The sequence below is a fragment of the Lagenorhynchus albirostris genome, chromosome 7 (assembly GCF_949774975.1).
Source record: "Lagenorhynchus albirostris chromosome 7, mLagAlb1.1, whole genome shotgun sequence".
In the NCBI taxonomy this organism is placed as follows: domain Eukaryota; kingdom Metazoa; phylum Chordata; class Mammalia; order Artiodactyla; family Delphinidae; genus Lagenorhynchus; species Lagenorhynchus albirostris.
Genome location: NC_083101.1, coordinates 50,096,288 through 50,109,518, shown reverse-complemented (window position 1 = coordinate 50,109,518; position 13,231 = coordinate 50,096,288).

Sequence of the window (13,231 nt, the reverse complement as noted above, 5' to 3'; positions counted from 1 at the left end):
AAGTGGGCAGTGCCATCGATGACAAGAATCACAATTGCTAAAACAAAAATAAATCAGCTCTTCGGGAGAGGCAGAACTTTTCCTGGAACTTCCCTTCCTACAACTGCCAGGAAGCACTGCATGATGTAAGGGACAGTATCCTCATGATTACCCCCGCAGCAGAAACAGTAGGCAGTGTCAGTGTGCCATTGAAACACGTCCTGTGTTTCTGTATGTGTATTCCATGTGAGAAAGGAGTGACACAGAAGTAAAGGTTAAGGAACCTCCAGAAGTGGGCAGAAGGGTGCAGGCCAGGTGTTTAGCTCTCAGATGACCAGACACAGTTGAAAGTCAAGGTTAACTTGGGGCTATCAAGTGGAGTGCAGATAGTGTAACATTCCTATTATTCCCCATAATAATACCCTTGGCAAAATCTGGACGACAGGGAGACCCATCTGACTGACTCAGGGACTTGTCTATGGAACTCGCATCTGATCCTTGTCTGGACCCTCCCTCTGGGTGTGGAAAACCTTGCATACAGCTTTTGTGACCTGGTTCTCTTTCTTGCACACTGTACTGTCCCAGGCTCCCCCACACCCTGTGGGGCGAACCCTCATGAACCCGAAGTCCTGTCCCTGTAGTGGTCCTGGTGCTAGCAGTTCTTGCATTTGCCTGATCCTCTGTTGACTAGATATTCAAAGACACTTCCCAAAGAATGCTCAGCCTCTATAGCTCTTGATTTGACAAAAAGGTTTGTGCCAAGGTCGAATCTACTTCCTCCACTAGGCTCTAAATTGCTTTGTTATCTTCCCGGCAGTGGAAGTGATAAAAGAAAAGCCTTCTGATTGGGAACTAGAGCAGATATGTTTATGGCAGTGATAAACTGTAGAGGTTTTTTTCTCCTACCACCTTCATCAATTTAGACAAAAATGTTTCCGTGCAAAATCCAGAACAGAAATAATAGTTTGTTTTCAATTTTGGTTTCACTGGTGTTTTATAGATTAGTAGTCGTTAACAAAAGCTCAACACAGGGCCACACTTGGGCACTTTGTTCAGCCCTGCACACTTGCTATTTTTATGGGCCTGATCCTGTGTGTCCCACGTGGGCTCTGAGTGGTAGGGAGAGAATGACCAGATACCACCCATCACCAGGAGGCGCTTGAAGCAACAGGCTCTCTGGGTGCCAGGCACAACGTAGGAGGAACATCTTCCCTAAAGAATCCTGATCCTGGATCCTAAACAGCCCAGACCAGAGAAGCCTCATCAACAGGCATTGCCTCGTCTTTGGGACTTCCAAGAGTTGAAGGGAAGGGCTCAAAGGGGAGCTTTGCCTCCCCTACAGCAGATATTGGGTCTAATCAAAGAACACACAGCTGGCTTCTGGCAGATGCAATGGGCTTACGGAGTCCCTCAAAGGACTGTGGGAACCACACTATTGGTCCCCTCTCAGCCCCTTCCCGAAGCTCTTGGATATGGGGACCTGCCCCTCGTTCTTTGGAAGGGAGGATTGGGGGTGGCCAGGAGGGAGTTGTGCAGATGAGTCTGTACACGATGTTGACTTAAAAAAAAAACATGCACAACGTGAGAGTTGCAAGTTCAGTTTTATTTGGGGCAAAATGAGGACTGCAGCCCGGGAGACTGTTTCACATAACTCTGAGAAACTGCTCCCAGGAGGCGAGGGGAGGAACCAGGATATATAGGAGTTTTGCAACAGAGAGCAGGTAATTGGGAACATCAAAAGATTATTGTTAAATAAAGAAAACCAGGTATCTCAAGTTAAGGAATTTAGCGCTTTTCTACGTATGGGAAGATGCAAGACTCTGGGCTCACTGAAATCATTCCTTTGATATGCACCTCAGCTCTCTGGGGCCTGTATTTTCACACCCTGAGTTTCCTCAGGGCTCACCGCAGGGAGTGGCTGCAGTCTGATGGCTGCTAGATGGCAGGTATTCTTTTCAGCCCTGAGTTTCCTCACGGCTCGCCAGCTCACGCTGGAGGGCTGCAATCATTGGTGGCTGTGACATCCTTTGTTCATTGATGTGGCAGGAAATATTACATTTATAAATATTCCATTCCATTTATGAATATTCCATTTATCAACAACTTACCTCAGCTCTGTGCATGGAAGCATCACTTCAACGTTTCATTGTGGTAACTTCACAAAACCACCCGTTTTCAAGAAAAACCATTTATTTGAACACATGAAAATTTTGGTACATTTACTTTAAACATCTGTAGTCACAACCTTCAATATATTTAAACAGGTACAATTCTGATTAACTTGCTTAATAAAAAAAGTTGACTTCTTTTTTTTTTTTTTCGGTACGCGGGCCTCTCACTGTTGTGGCCTCTCCCGTTGCGGAGCACAGGCTCCAGACGCCCAGGCTCAGCGGCCATGGCTCACGGGCCCAGCCGCTCCATGGCATGTGGGATCTTCCCGGACCAGGGCACGAACCCGTGTCCCCTGCATCGGCAGGCGGACTCTCAACCACTGCGCCACCAGGGAAGCCCAGAAGTTGACTTTTGATATACAACCTTATTATTTTTCCATCTTTATTGAGGTACAATTGACAAATTGTAAATGTACATATTTAGGTGTACAACTTGATGTTTTGATATATGTGTACACTATGAAACAATCACAGTCATCCATCACCTCACATACTTACCATTTTCTTTTTTTTTAACTTTCTCTTTCCCCTTTTTTTTTTGGTGTGTGTGTGGTGAGAACACTGACAATCTATCCTCTTAGCAAATTTCAAGTATACAATGAAGTGTTAACTATAGTCACATTGCTATACATTACATCTCCAGAAGTTAATCATTTTGCACAACTGACTGTACCTTTTGACCAATTTCCCCATTTCCCCTCTTACCAGCCCCTGGAAACCACTATTCTACTCTCTGCCTCTATGAGTTTGACTACTTTAGTTTCCACATATAAGTGAGATCTTTCTGTCTTTCTGTATCTGGCTTATTTCACTTAGCCTCCAGGTTCATCCATGGTTAATGTCCTCCAGGTTTGTACATGTTGTCTCAAATAGCATAATTTCCTTCTTTTTTAAGGCTGAATAATATTCCATTGTGTATATATTGATATATATGTGTGTGTATATATGTATACAATCTGCATACTGTGTATCAAAATGCCCATTGTGAGTATATGTACACACATATTCATATACAAAAATATATACATATATACAATGTATATATAACGTGTGTCCATTGGTCAGTGGACACTTAGATTGCCTCCATATCTTGGCTATTGTGAGTAATGTTGCAATGAGCATGGGAGTGCTGATGCCTCCTCAAGATACTTCATTTTCTTTGGATATGTACCTAGAAGTGGGATTGCTGAATCGTAAGATTGTTTTACTTTAATATTTTGAGGAAATTCCATACTGTTTTCCATTATGGCTGTAACTATTTGCATTCCCTTCAACATTACGCAAGGGTTCCTTTTTCTCCACATTCTCGTTAATATGTGTTATCTTCATATTGTAGTCAGTTTCTCCCTTCAGATCTGTCAATATTTGCTTTATATATTTAGGTGCTCTAATGTTCGGTGAGTATATATTTATAATTCTTATATCTTCCTGTTGAATTGACCCTTTTATCATTATATAATAGCCTTTTTTGTCTCTAGAGAGCTTTTTATTTAAAGTCTGTTTTGTCGAAGTGTAGCCACTTCTCCCTTTTTTTGTTTGGTTACCATTTGCAGAGAATATTTTTTTCATCTTTTCACTTTCAGCCAGTGTGTGTCCTTAAATGTAAAGTGAGTCTCTTGTACACAGCACATCACTGGATCTTTTTTTTTAGTCCATTCATCCATTCTTTTGATTGGGGTGTGTAATCTATTTATGTTTAAAGTAATTATTAATAGATGAGGACTTACTATTATCATCTTGTTAGCTGTTTTCTATCTTTTTTGCAGTTGTTTTGCCCCTCTCTTCTTCTTTTGTTGTCTTCCTTTGTTATTTGTTTTGTTTTGTTCTTCCTAGTGATTTGCTTTGATTCTTTTCTCTTTGTCTTTTTTGTATCTGTCTATAGGTTTTTTCTTTGTAGTTATCCTGAGGCTTGCATTAAAATATCTTGTAGTTATACCCATCTATTTTAAGTTGATAACAACTGAACTTCAATCACATACAAAAACTGTTAAATCTTGGTTTTTCTGGGGAAATGAGGTCTGGGACCTCCTAGTCTACCATCTTGCTGATGTTACCTCTTTGATATGTGACTTTAATTTCCTAAAGTATTTTGACACTTTCTGTCCAATCCTTCCTCTCCCGTGCTGCAAAACACCTCGTGGTAATTTATATTGTGGTCAGTTTGTCTGTCCTTCTCATGTGTTTATTGGTCATATATATATCCTCTTCTGTGAAACATCACATCATGTCTTCTGCTCATTTTCTAATTGGATTGTATGTCTTTTCATTGTTGAGTTTTGAGAGTTCTTTATGTATTCTAGATACAGGTCCTCTGTCAGATACACAACTGCAAATTTTCTTCTCAATTCATAGCTTATCTTCATGTCCCCTTAACAGCTTTTTGCAAAAGTTTTTAATTTTGATGAGGTCCAATTTTCAAATTTTCTTTTCATATATTGTATGATTGGTGTCAGAACTAGTAAATCTTTACCAAGATCTAGATTCCAAAGATTTCATCCTATTTTTTCTGAAAGATTTATAACTCTAATATTACATATAAACCTGTGATCTATTTTGGCTTAATTTTTGTATAAGGTGTGAGGTTTAGGTCAATGCTCTTTCTTTCTTTCTTTCTTTCCTTCCTTCCTCCCTCCCTCCCTCCCTTCCTTCCTTCCTTCCTTCCTTCCTTCCTTCCTCCCTTCCCCAGGGATTTCCAGTTGATCCAGCACCATTTGCTTAAAGGATCCTTACTTTTATTTATTTCTCATTCACAAACAGGAGAGGAGACCAACAGACGGAGAAACAGATTTTAATGACATAATTGGATCTAGGCTGTGGCAGGTATAGGAACACTGGATAAAGATAATAATTAGGTAAGAGGGAAGGATTGCCCAGGGAGTAATTAGCGTAGTTACGCACTGTTAAAAACTAAGGAAAATAGGGAAACATTTGATCTATGTGTTTTCCATTTTTAAGGGGGGAGCAAGATTGGTGGGAAAGAGAATGGAAAAAGTCCATCTGCATCTTTGTCCCTAGGTGAAGTAGCAAAGTTGAGCTGTCTTGTAATTCTATGGAGAAGGAGAGTGAGGAGTAAAACAGGATAGCATCCAGGTGGGTGTTTCAGGAGATTGTATGCAGCTGATTAGAACCTGGAGAAGACGCTGTTTCCCTCCAGGTAGCCTCCAGGACTATAGCGGTGGCAACACCTCTTGCAGAGCACCCTAACGTCTCTACGGCATGACCAAACTTGGTATCTCCCTGGAGAGGAATGCCAGGGCTGCCTCTAACCCTCTCCTCACTGCATTTGTCCTCTTCAGCTTCCTTGTGATGTTGGAATGTAACTACTTAAGGACTCAAGAGCCTTCCACAAGCGACAGGAAGGTTTTGCATTCCAGTGCTTGGTTCCCTGCTATGTAACCTCCTCCAAATTTTTCCGTTATTTTTTGGAATGAAAAAACCAAACGCAGTATGGCTTCTTCGGAAAAGCAAGGTGATTGCTCTTCAGCTTGTTTTCAGAAAATAGACACTCTGGAGGGCTCTTTTCAATAGAGATTTAAAATTCAAGAAGAGTGAGGCTGTAAGGAAAAAACTATTTTGAAACAGTTAATTCTGTGTGTGCACTTTGTTAGTGGTTGTAGTGAAATTTGGAGCAGAACATAACCAAACATTTTGGCACTTATATGGAGGGAGCAAACAATAGGAAGGGTGATATAACTCACTTAAATTTTTTTGTTTAAAAAAAAAGAGAAAGAGCCACCTGGCTAACTGATTAGCTCTGGTATTCTTCCAGCAGGAGCTATTAACATAAAAGAGGGGAGGATAGGACTATCTAAGTGGTAATGGCTTATTTTCTGTCTTCATTATACAACAAACTGGGTTGCACCTGTACCATACATTCATGCCATATGATTCTTTCACAGCTTTTCTTAATGTAATTTCTTCACATTATCTCCAGCACTTGTTATTGCCTATCTTTTCTATTCTAGCCATTCTGGTAGGTGTGAAGTAGTATCTCATGATTTTTCCCCAATGTTGAGCATGTTTTCATGTGCTTATTGGCCGTTTGTATATCCTCTTTGGAGTAATGTTTATTCTGATCATTACCTATTTTAAAATTGAGTTCCTTGTCTTTTTATTATTGAGTTGTAAGAGTTATTATTGAGTTATTTAGCATACCAGTCAGATGTATAATTTGTGAAAATTTTCTCCCAATCTGCAGATTGTTTTTTCATTTTCTTCATGGTGTCCTTTGAAGCACAAATTTTTAAAATTTTGATGAAGTGCAATTCATCTATTTTTTCTTTTGTTGCTTGTCCTTTCGGTGTCATATCTAAGAAATCACTGCCTAACTCCAGGTCAGGAAAATTTACTCCTATGTTTTCTTTTAGGGGTTTTATGGTTGTATCTCTTACACTTAGGTTTATGAGGTAATTTTTGTGTATTGTGCAAGTTTAATATTCTGTACACGACAAGCAGCTTAAATACACGTTTCCTTATTGCAGCATTTCCCAAGGTTCTTCATTGTTAACAACTTGGTGATATTGACTATGACACAACTCTCCCTCTGTGAGCTGGGGTTCTCCTGCTATACAGCTCTTACCTGAAATTGTCAAGGTCCCTGGGAATATTGAAATGTTTGTGTTGCCAGAGGGAGAAATCTAAATCAAAGTAGCCAGAAAAGGCGATTTTGTTGGAAAGATATCAAGGTACCTCATGTAACGGAAGGAAGAGTTGAAGACCCTGAATGCAGGACGTCTGAGGTGCAGCTGGTCCGGAGGAATGGCTGGAACTAGGACTTGAACCACTAGGACAATTCTCTCTCTTGCTCTCTCCCTTCCTCTCTACCCTTTCCCCCTCTTCTCGCTCTCACTCTTGCTCTTTCTCTGGGTCTTACTTCCATTTCTCTCTGCCCGTCATCTCCACTCTCCATGCAGGCTGGGTTCCTCCACGAAGCCCACAACAAGACTATGGGCAGGGCTTCCCTGGTGGCGCAGTGGTTGAGAGTCCGCCTGCCCATGCAGGGGACACGGGTTCGTGCCCCGGTCCGGGAAGATCCCACATGCCGCGGAGAGGCTGGGCCCATGAGCCATGGCCGCTGAGCCTGCGCGTCCGGAGCCTGTGCTCCGCAACGGGAGAGGCCACAGCAGTGAGAGGCCCGCGTACAGCAAAAAAAGACTATGGGCAGCTCACAAGACCCTGGACTCCAAGCTCACACCAGAGACTCTTCTTTTTCCCCAGTTCCAGTTTGAAAAAGTTCTAGGTAAGATCTCTGATTGGCCACTTGGGGTCATGTGCCCCTCTGGACAGTCAGCACAAGCTTTCTGGTAACACTGAGGGTGGGTTTTATTTGTAAAAAAGACTCTTCAGAAGTTTACTTTGGGTTTAAACAAGTTGTTCTCAATGTATTATAGCTCTAGTTCTTGCAGAACTTTTAATTCTACTTATCATCTTGCAGTTGTTAATCACTTTTTAAGTGCTTTAAATATCATTTGGTCTGTTTGAAAACTCAGTTAATGAAACTGTTTCAACGTTTCAAACATCCTTTATCAATTTAATGTATTTGATTTTCTTTTAAAGTATTTTAATTGCTTGACCAAACAAGCCAATCTTCCTGAAGAGTTAAATAACTCTTAGAAATGCAGTAAATTAGCCTTATAAATAAGGGAAACCTAAAATTCTCATAAGTGTTCCAGTTCTGTGCCTGAATTTGGTAGGATTTCAACATAATATCTTAAGTCTAACTTATTCAATTGAATGTTTTATACTGGAGTTACAAGGCTGTCACTCTAATGGAACAAATTCTCTTCAATATTACAAACATATAGGATATCAAATCTATTCAGAGTCTTTCTAAACACCAAAGTATTAATACCATGGTTTTGATCCCCTTAAAAGAAATTTTTTAAACTAAATTTATTTATTTATTTTTGGCTGCATTGGGTCTTTGTTGCTGTCCACGGGCTTTCTCTAGTTGCGGCGAGTGGGAGCTACTCTTCGATGTGGTGCAAGGGCTACTCATTGTGGTGGCTTCTCTTGTTGCGGAGCACGGGCTCTAGGCACGTGGGCTTCAGTAGTAGTGTCACGTGGGCTTCAGTAGTTGTGGTGCACGGGCTCTAGAGCGCAGGCTCTAGTAGTTGTGGTGCAGAGGCTTAGTTGCTCCGCGGCATGTGGGATCTTCCTGGACCAGGGCTCGAACCCGTGTCCCCTGCATTGGCAGGCAGATTCTCAACCACTGTGCCACCAGGGAAGCCCTAATATATGGTTTTCTGTGACTGGCTTCTTTCACTTAGAGAAATAGATGCTGAACTTGATCAAACATCTTTTTAGGAAATATTAGAGGGATAGCTTACTTCTTTATTTGGACATTTCATATGGATTTGTCTGACTTGCAGTCACAATGATGAGGTTGTTCTATTGAAATGGACCAACCAATTGTGGTCCTGAAGGGCGGTGCTGGGAGGGTCCCCTCAGATCAGGTGCCTGCCCCATACCCAATCTGCAGATGGGGGTGGAGTCAGGCAAGAACAAGGCAGCCCTGACTGGGAACGCATGGTTGTGGTAAAGCAAAGAACAGTCCCTGGAAATGAGGACAGAGAGAATTGAAGATGCTTCCTTAATTCAGCTCTTTGTGGGCCCTCTCCCATGTTTTCTGAATCATCTGTAATGTGGTGCACAAAATATTGCTGTGGTATACCGGGAAAGAGACTGAATTAAAAGTCAGAGGCCTAGGTTTTTCCTTTGACTTTGCAGTTTGACTTGAAGGAAATCCCTCTATATCTCTGAACCTCAAGTTCTTCATCTATTTAAAGAGTGAAAATTTACTACCCAGCATGGTTGTTGGTGTATTATGAGATGATGTGACTGAAAGATCTGCACAAACGTGAGACGTATGAGTGTCCAGTGTCTGTCTTCTCACTCTTTCTGATTCTTGGTATCCTGCAAGGTTGCTCCATAGCCCACTGCTTCCTGGAGCTATTTCAGGTTTAACTCTGGTTAAGTGCAGCGTCTACCCCCCCCCCCAGTGCATGTTGCCATTGGGGGTCTCTGTTTATAAGGCCCATTATCAGTGACCTCTGGGGTCCTCAGAGGTTTTCCCCAGGCTGCATCCATCCACACTTCCAAGAACACTGAAAACCAGGCACCACTGCCTCCCACCCCACTCCCACTTTAGGTCTCCACTCACCCCCTCCATCCCAGCAAAGATGGTTTGGTCGTTGGTTACGTCAGTCCCCTCAGAGGTCTGTCATAGACAAGCTCATCCTTAGTCATATTCTAAGCTGCAAAGGCTATGAGTTGAAGAGGGGCACAGCTCCTGCTCTCTGAGCTACGTTCTGAGGCTGACACATAACATAGCCACCACAAGTGGGACACCTGATATGTGGGTGGCAGGTAGCCTGACACCAGGGCTGTGGGGCCCTGGCCTGTCTTTCAGCTTCATTTACACACACACACACACACACACACACACACACACACACACACACATGCACCTTTCTTTGTAGTTTCCCATTGAGATGATTCATAATCAGGATATTCTTCTTCAAAGGAGACCAAGGCACCTGGAGAAGAGAGAAATTCTATATGCTTGAATTTAGAATTATATGTCAGAGCTGGAAAGAACCTTGTACATGATCCAGTCTAAATCCCGCCCCATCTCTCTCCCATCCCTCGTTAATGGAAAAGACTGAAGCTCATTGAGGTGATGTGACTTGTCTAAGATCACACAGCAAGTGAGAGAAAAAGCAAAGATTACTCATTCATTCATTCAATAAAAGTTTATTGATTCCTATTTACCAGGCACTGCTCTAGGAGATGAGAATATAGGCTTATTCCACACAAAGTCCCTCGTGGAGCTTACATTTGTCATATCTCCATGGAGATAATAAACAATGTAATGCCAGATGGTGTTAAGTACCAGGAATAAATCCAGAATATGAAGATAGGGAGTGAAGGAGGAGGGGAAGTGCCACATTTGATAAGAAGGTCAGGGATGGTTTCCCTAAAAAGTGACTACAATAAGGGAACAAGACACTTCTGGGAGAAGAGCATTCCAGATAGAACAGCAAGTGCAAAGGCCCTGGTGCAGTAAGGAGGCCAATAAGACCAAGATGTCTAGATTTGCTATCCTGAGCTCCTTCATCAAACCACACTGCCACTGAGTCATCAGGGGTGTCCCAAGGGACTTCATGCCACATAATGTGTCCAGGTTTGAGGATGACTATATAAACCCAGAGTCACCATGCTGCCTGGGTTGGAACAGAACTTGTGTCCCCCATGTGTACAACATTGACCCAGTACCTCAGTGTAACATAATAGAAACAGCTCTGAGCTGGGGATCAGGAGACCTGTTCTATTGAGTGAGTCATCTAGGTCAAGCCCTCTTGGAAGATCAGATTGTTGCTTAAAAACATTTCTTTTTAAATTTATTTTTGGCTGTGTTGGGCCTTCGTTGCTGCATGCGGGCTTTCTCTAGTTGCGGCGAGCGGGGGCTGCTCTTTGCTGCAGTGCGCGGGCCTCTCATTGCAGTGGCTTCTCTCGTTGCGGAGCACGGGCTCTAGGTGCGTGGGCTTCAGTAGTTGCGGCATGTGGGCTCAGTAGTTGTGGCTCGCGGGCTCTAGAGTGCAGGCTCAGTAGTTGTGGTACACAGGCCCAGCTGTTCCGTGGCATGTGGGATCTTCCCGGACCAGGGCTCGAACCCATGTCCCCTGCATTGGCAGGTGGATTCTCAACCACTGCGCCACCAGGGAAGCCCTGCTTTTAAAATTTTAATTAAAATTTAATGTTTAGTTTTAGAATGAGTGAGTACCCAATTTTCATGTATCCTGACCTTTTCTTGTTGTGGTTGTTATAACTAAGTACAGAGATATACACGAATCTTAAATGCACAGCTTTATGAATTTTTATGTATGTATATATCTGTGACTATCACCCATATCAAGGTGTAGAGCATTCCAGTGTCTCTGAAGCTTCCTTTATTATGTATCTTCCCCCATTCCCCTCCACCCCCAATACACCACCCTCCCCTCTGGCAAAGATCACCATCTGACCTCTGTCAGCGTATATTAAGCTTGTCTGCTCTTAAACTGCATGTGGAAGGACTCATACAGGATGCACCATTTTTTTTTTTTTTTTTAATGGGCCTCGGCATGTGGCTTGCAGGATCCTAGTTCCCCAACCAGGGATCGAACTTGAGCCCCCTGCAGTGAAAGTGTGGAGTCCCACACACTGGACCTCCAGGGAATTCCCAGGATGCACTTTTTTTGTGCCCGTCTTCTTTCCCTCAGCATTGTGTCTTTGAGATTCGTCCATGTTATTGAGAGTAGCAGTAGCTATTTTTTTCATTGCAGTGCAGTGTTCCATTAGATGAATATAACATTTTGTTTCTGCAGTGTCCTGTTAATGGCCATTTGGATCGTTTCCAGTTTGGGACTCTTATTGAAAAAACTGCCATGAACATGCTTGTGCACATCTTTTGTTTGGACAATAAGAACTCATTTCTCTTTTACTTAGTGTTTATACTTAGAAGTTGAATTGTCTGAGCTTTTTTTTAAAGTTCAGGTATTTCTCAGAAAATCATGTGACAGTAGCTATTTTTAGTATCTGTTAACCCTAGATCCTGGAGTCATTATGCTTTTAATGACTTTATTAATTATGAACATACCTGTGTACATTTGGAAAAATATCCATATGAAACATTATTTATTCCGTCTTCAGATAAGGCATGGTGTCCAAGTGGTTCTTGAGCTACAGGTGGGGAATTATGGCCTTAGAGAATGACTAAAGTGTCCTTGAGACATAATCCTCTATGATTCTAAAAGGTAGTGTTCCTAAAGGTACACATATATTTTAATTCTCAGTAGAGCTTTCTCCTCTTGAGCTGTATGCTGGTGCTTAGAAATGGGGCTCCAGGACTTCCCTGGTGGTGCAGTGATTAAGAATCCGCCTGCCAATGCAGGGGACACGGGTTCGAGCCCTGGTCCGGGAAGATCCCACCTACCGCGGAGCAAATAAGCCCTTGCGCCACAACTACTGAGCCTGTGCTATAGAGCCCGTGAGCCACAACTACTGAAGCCCGCGCGCCTAGAGCCCGTGCTCAGCAGCAAGAGAAGCCACCGCAATGAGAACCCACGCACTGCAAAGAAGAGTAGCACCTGCTTGCCTCAGCTAGAGAAATCCCGTGTGCAGCAACGAAGACCCAACACAGCCAAAAAGAAAAAGAAAAAAAAAAAAAAGAAAAGAAATGGGGCTCCATGCTGAAATTGTGTGGCTGTTAGACTCACAACATTATTTTAGCATTGAGTGATGAATATATGCAGTATCAAGTACTTTCTTTTCCTTTCATCAGGGACCCACCATCCCCCAAATTAGAGTCTAGAGTGCCATGGAAGGGTCCAGCAAATACAGTATGCTAGTTTATTCTTGGGGATCAGCAGGGAGTAGGGGTCCCTAAGACATCCTCTGACCAGGGTGACGGCTCGTCAAGGGGTGATGTGAAGGTTTTGCTGCAGGAAGGACGGACGGCAAACCAAAATGACAACTAGATGGGTTGTGGCGAGGTTTGGTATGGCAGTATGGGAGCTACTTGTTCTGTCTGTCTAGCGCAGTCCCTCCTCTCTCCATTCCTAGCGCAGACCCTACTTCCTAAACTAAAGTAGGAATGTGACCCAAGATGGCCCGTTATGGTGCTCTATTTTCCTGGCCTCAGGGATTGCTCAAAGAATGGGCAGAGAAGCTGGGCTGCACCAATCATGATCCTTCTAAGGACTTTCCTCGCTAGAGAGATGGGAGGATTCTTCTTTTCTTGGATGTAAACTGGAAAGATGAGATGCCAGGGTTCCTGTAGCCATGTCTGCTGTCATGGACACAAGCCTGGTAGAATGACAAGAGGTAGAGAGATGGTCCTGGCAGGTTGCATCCCTGTTTCTTGTCTCTGATGGCCACAATACACCCCCTTTCTTTTTTTAAAATAAATTTAATTAATTAATTAATTAATTAATTTATTGGCTGTGTTAGGTCTTTGTTGCTGCACGCAGGCTTTGTCTAGTTGGGGCGAGCGGGGGCTACTCTTCGTTGTGCGCGGGCTTCTCATTGTGGTGGCTTCT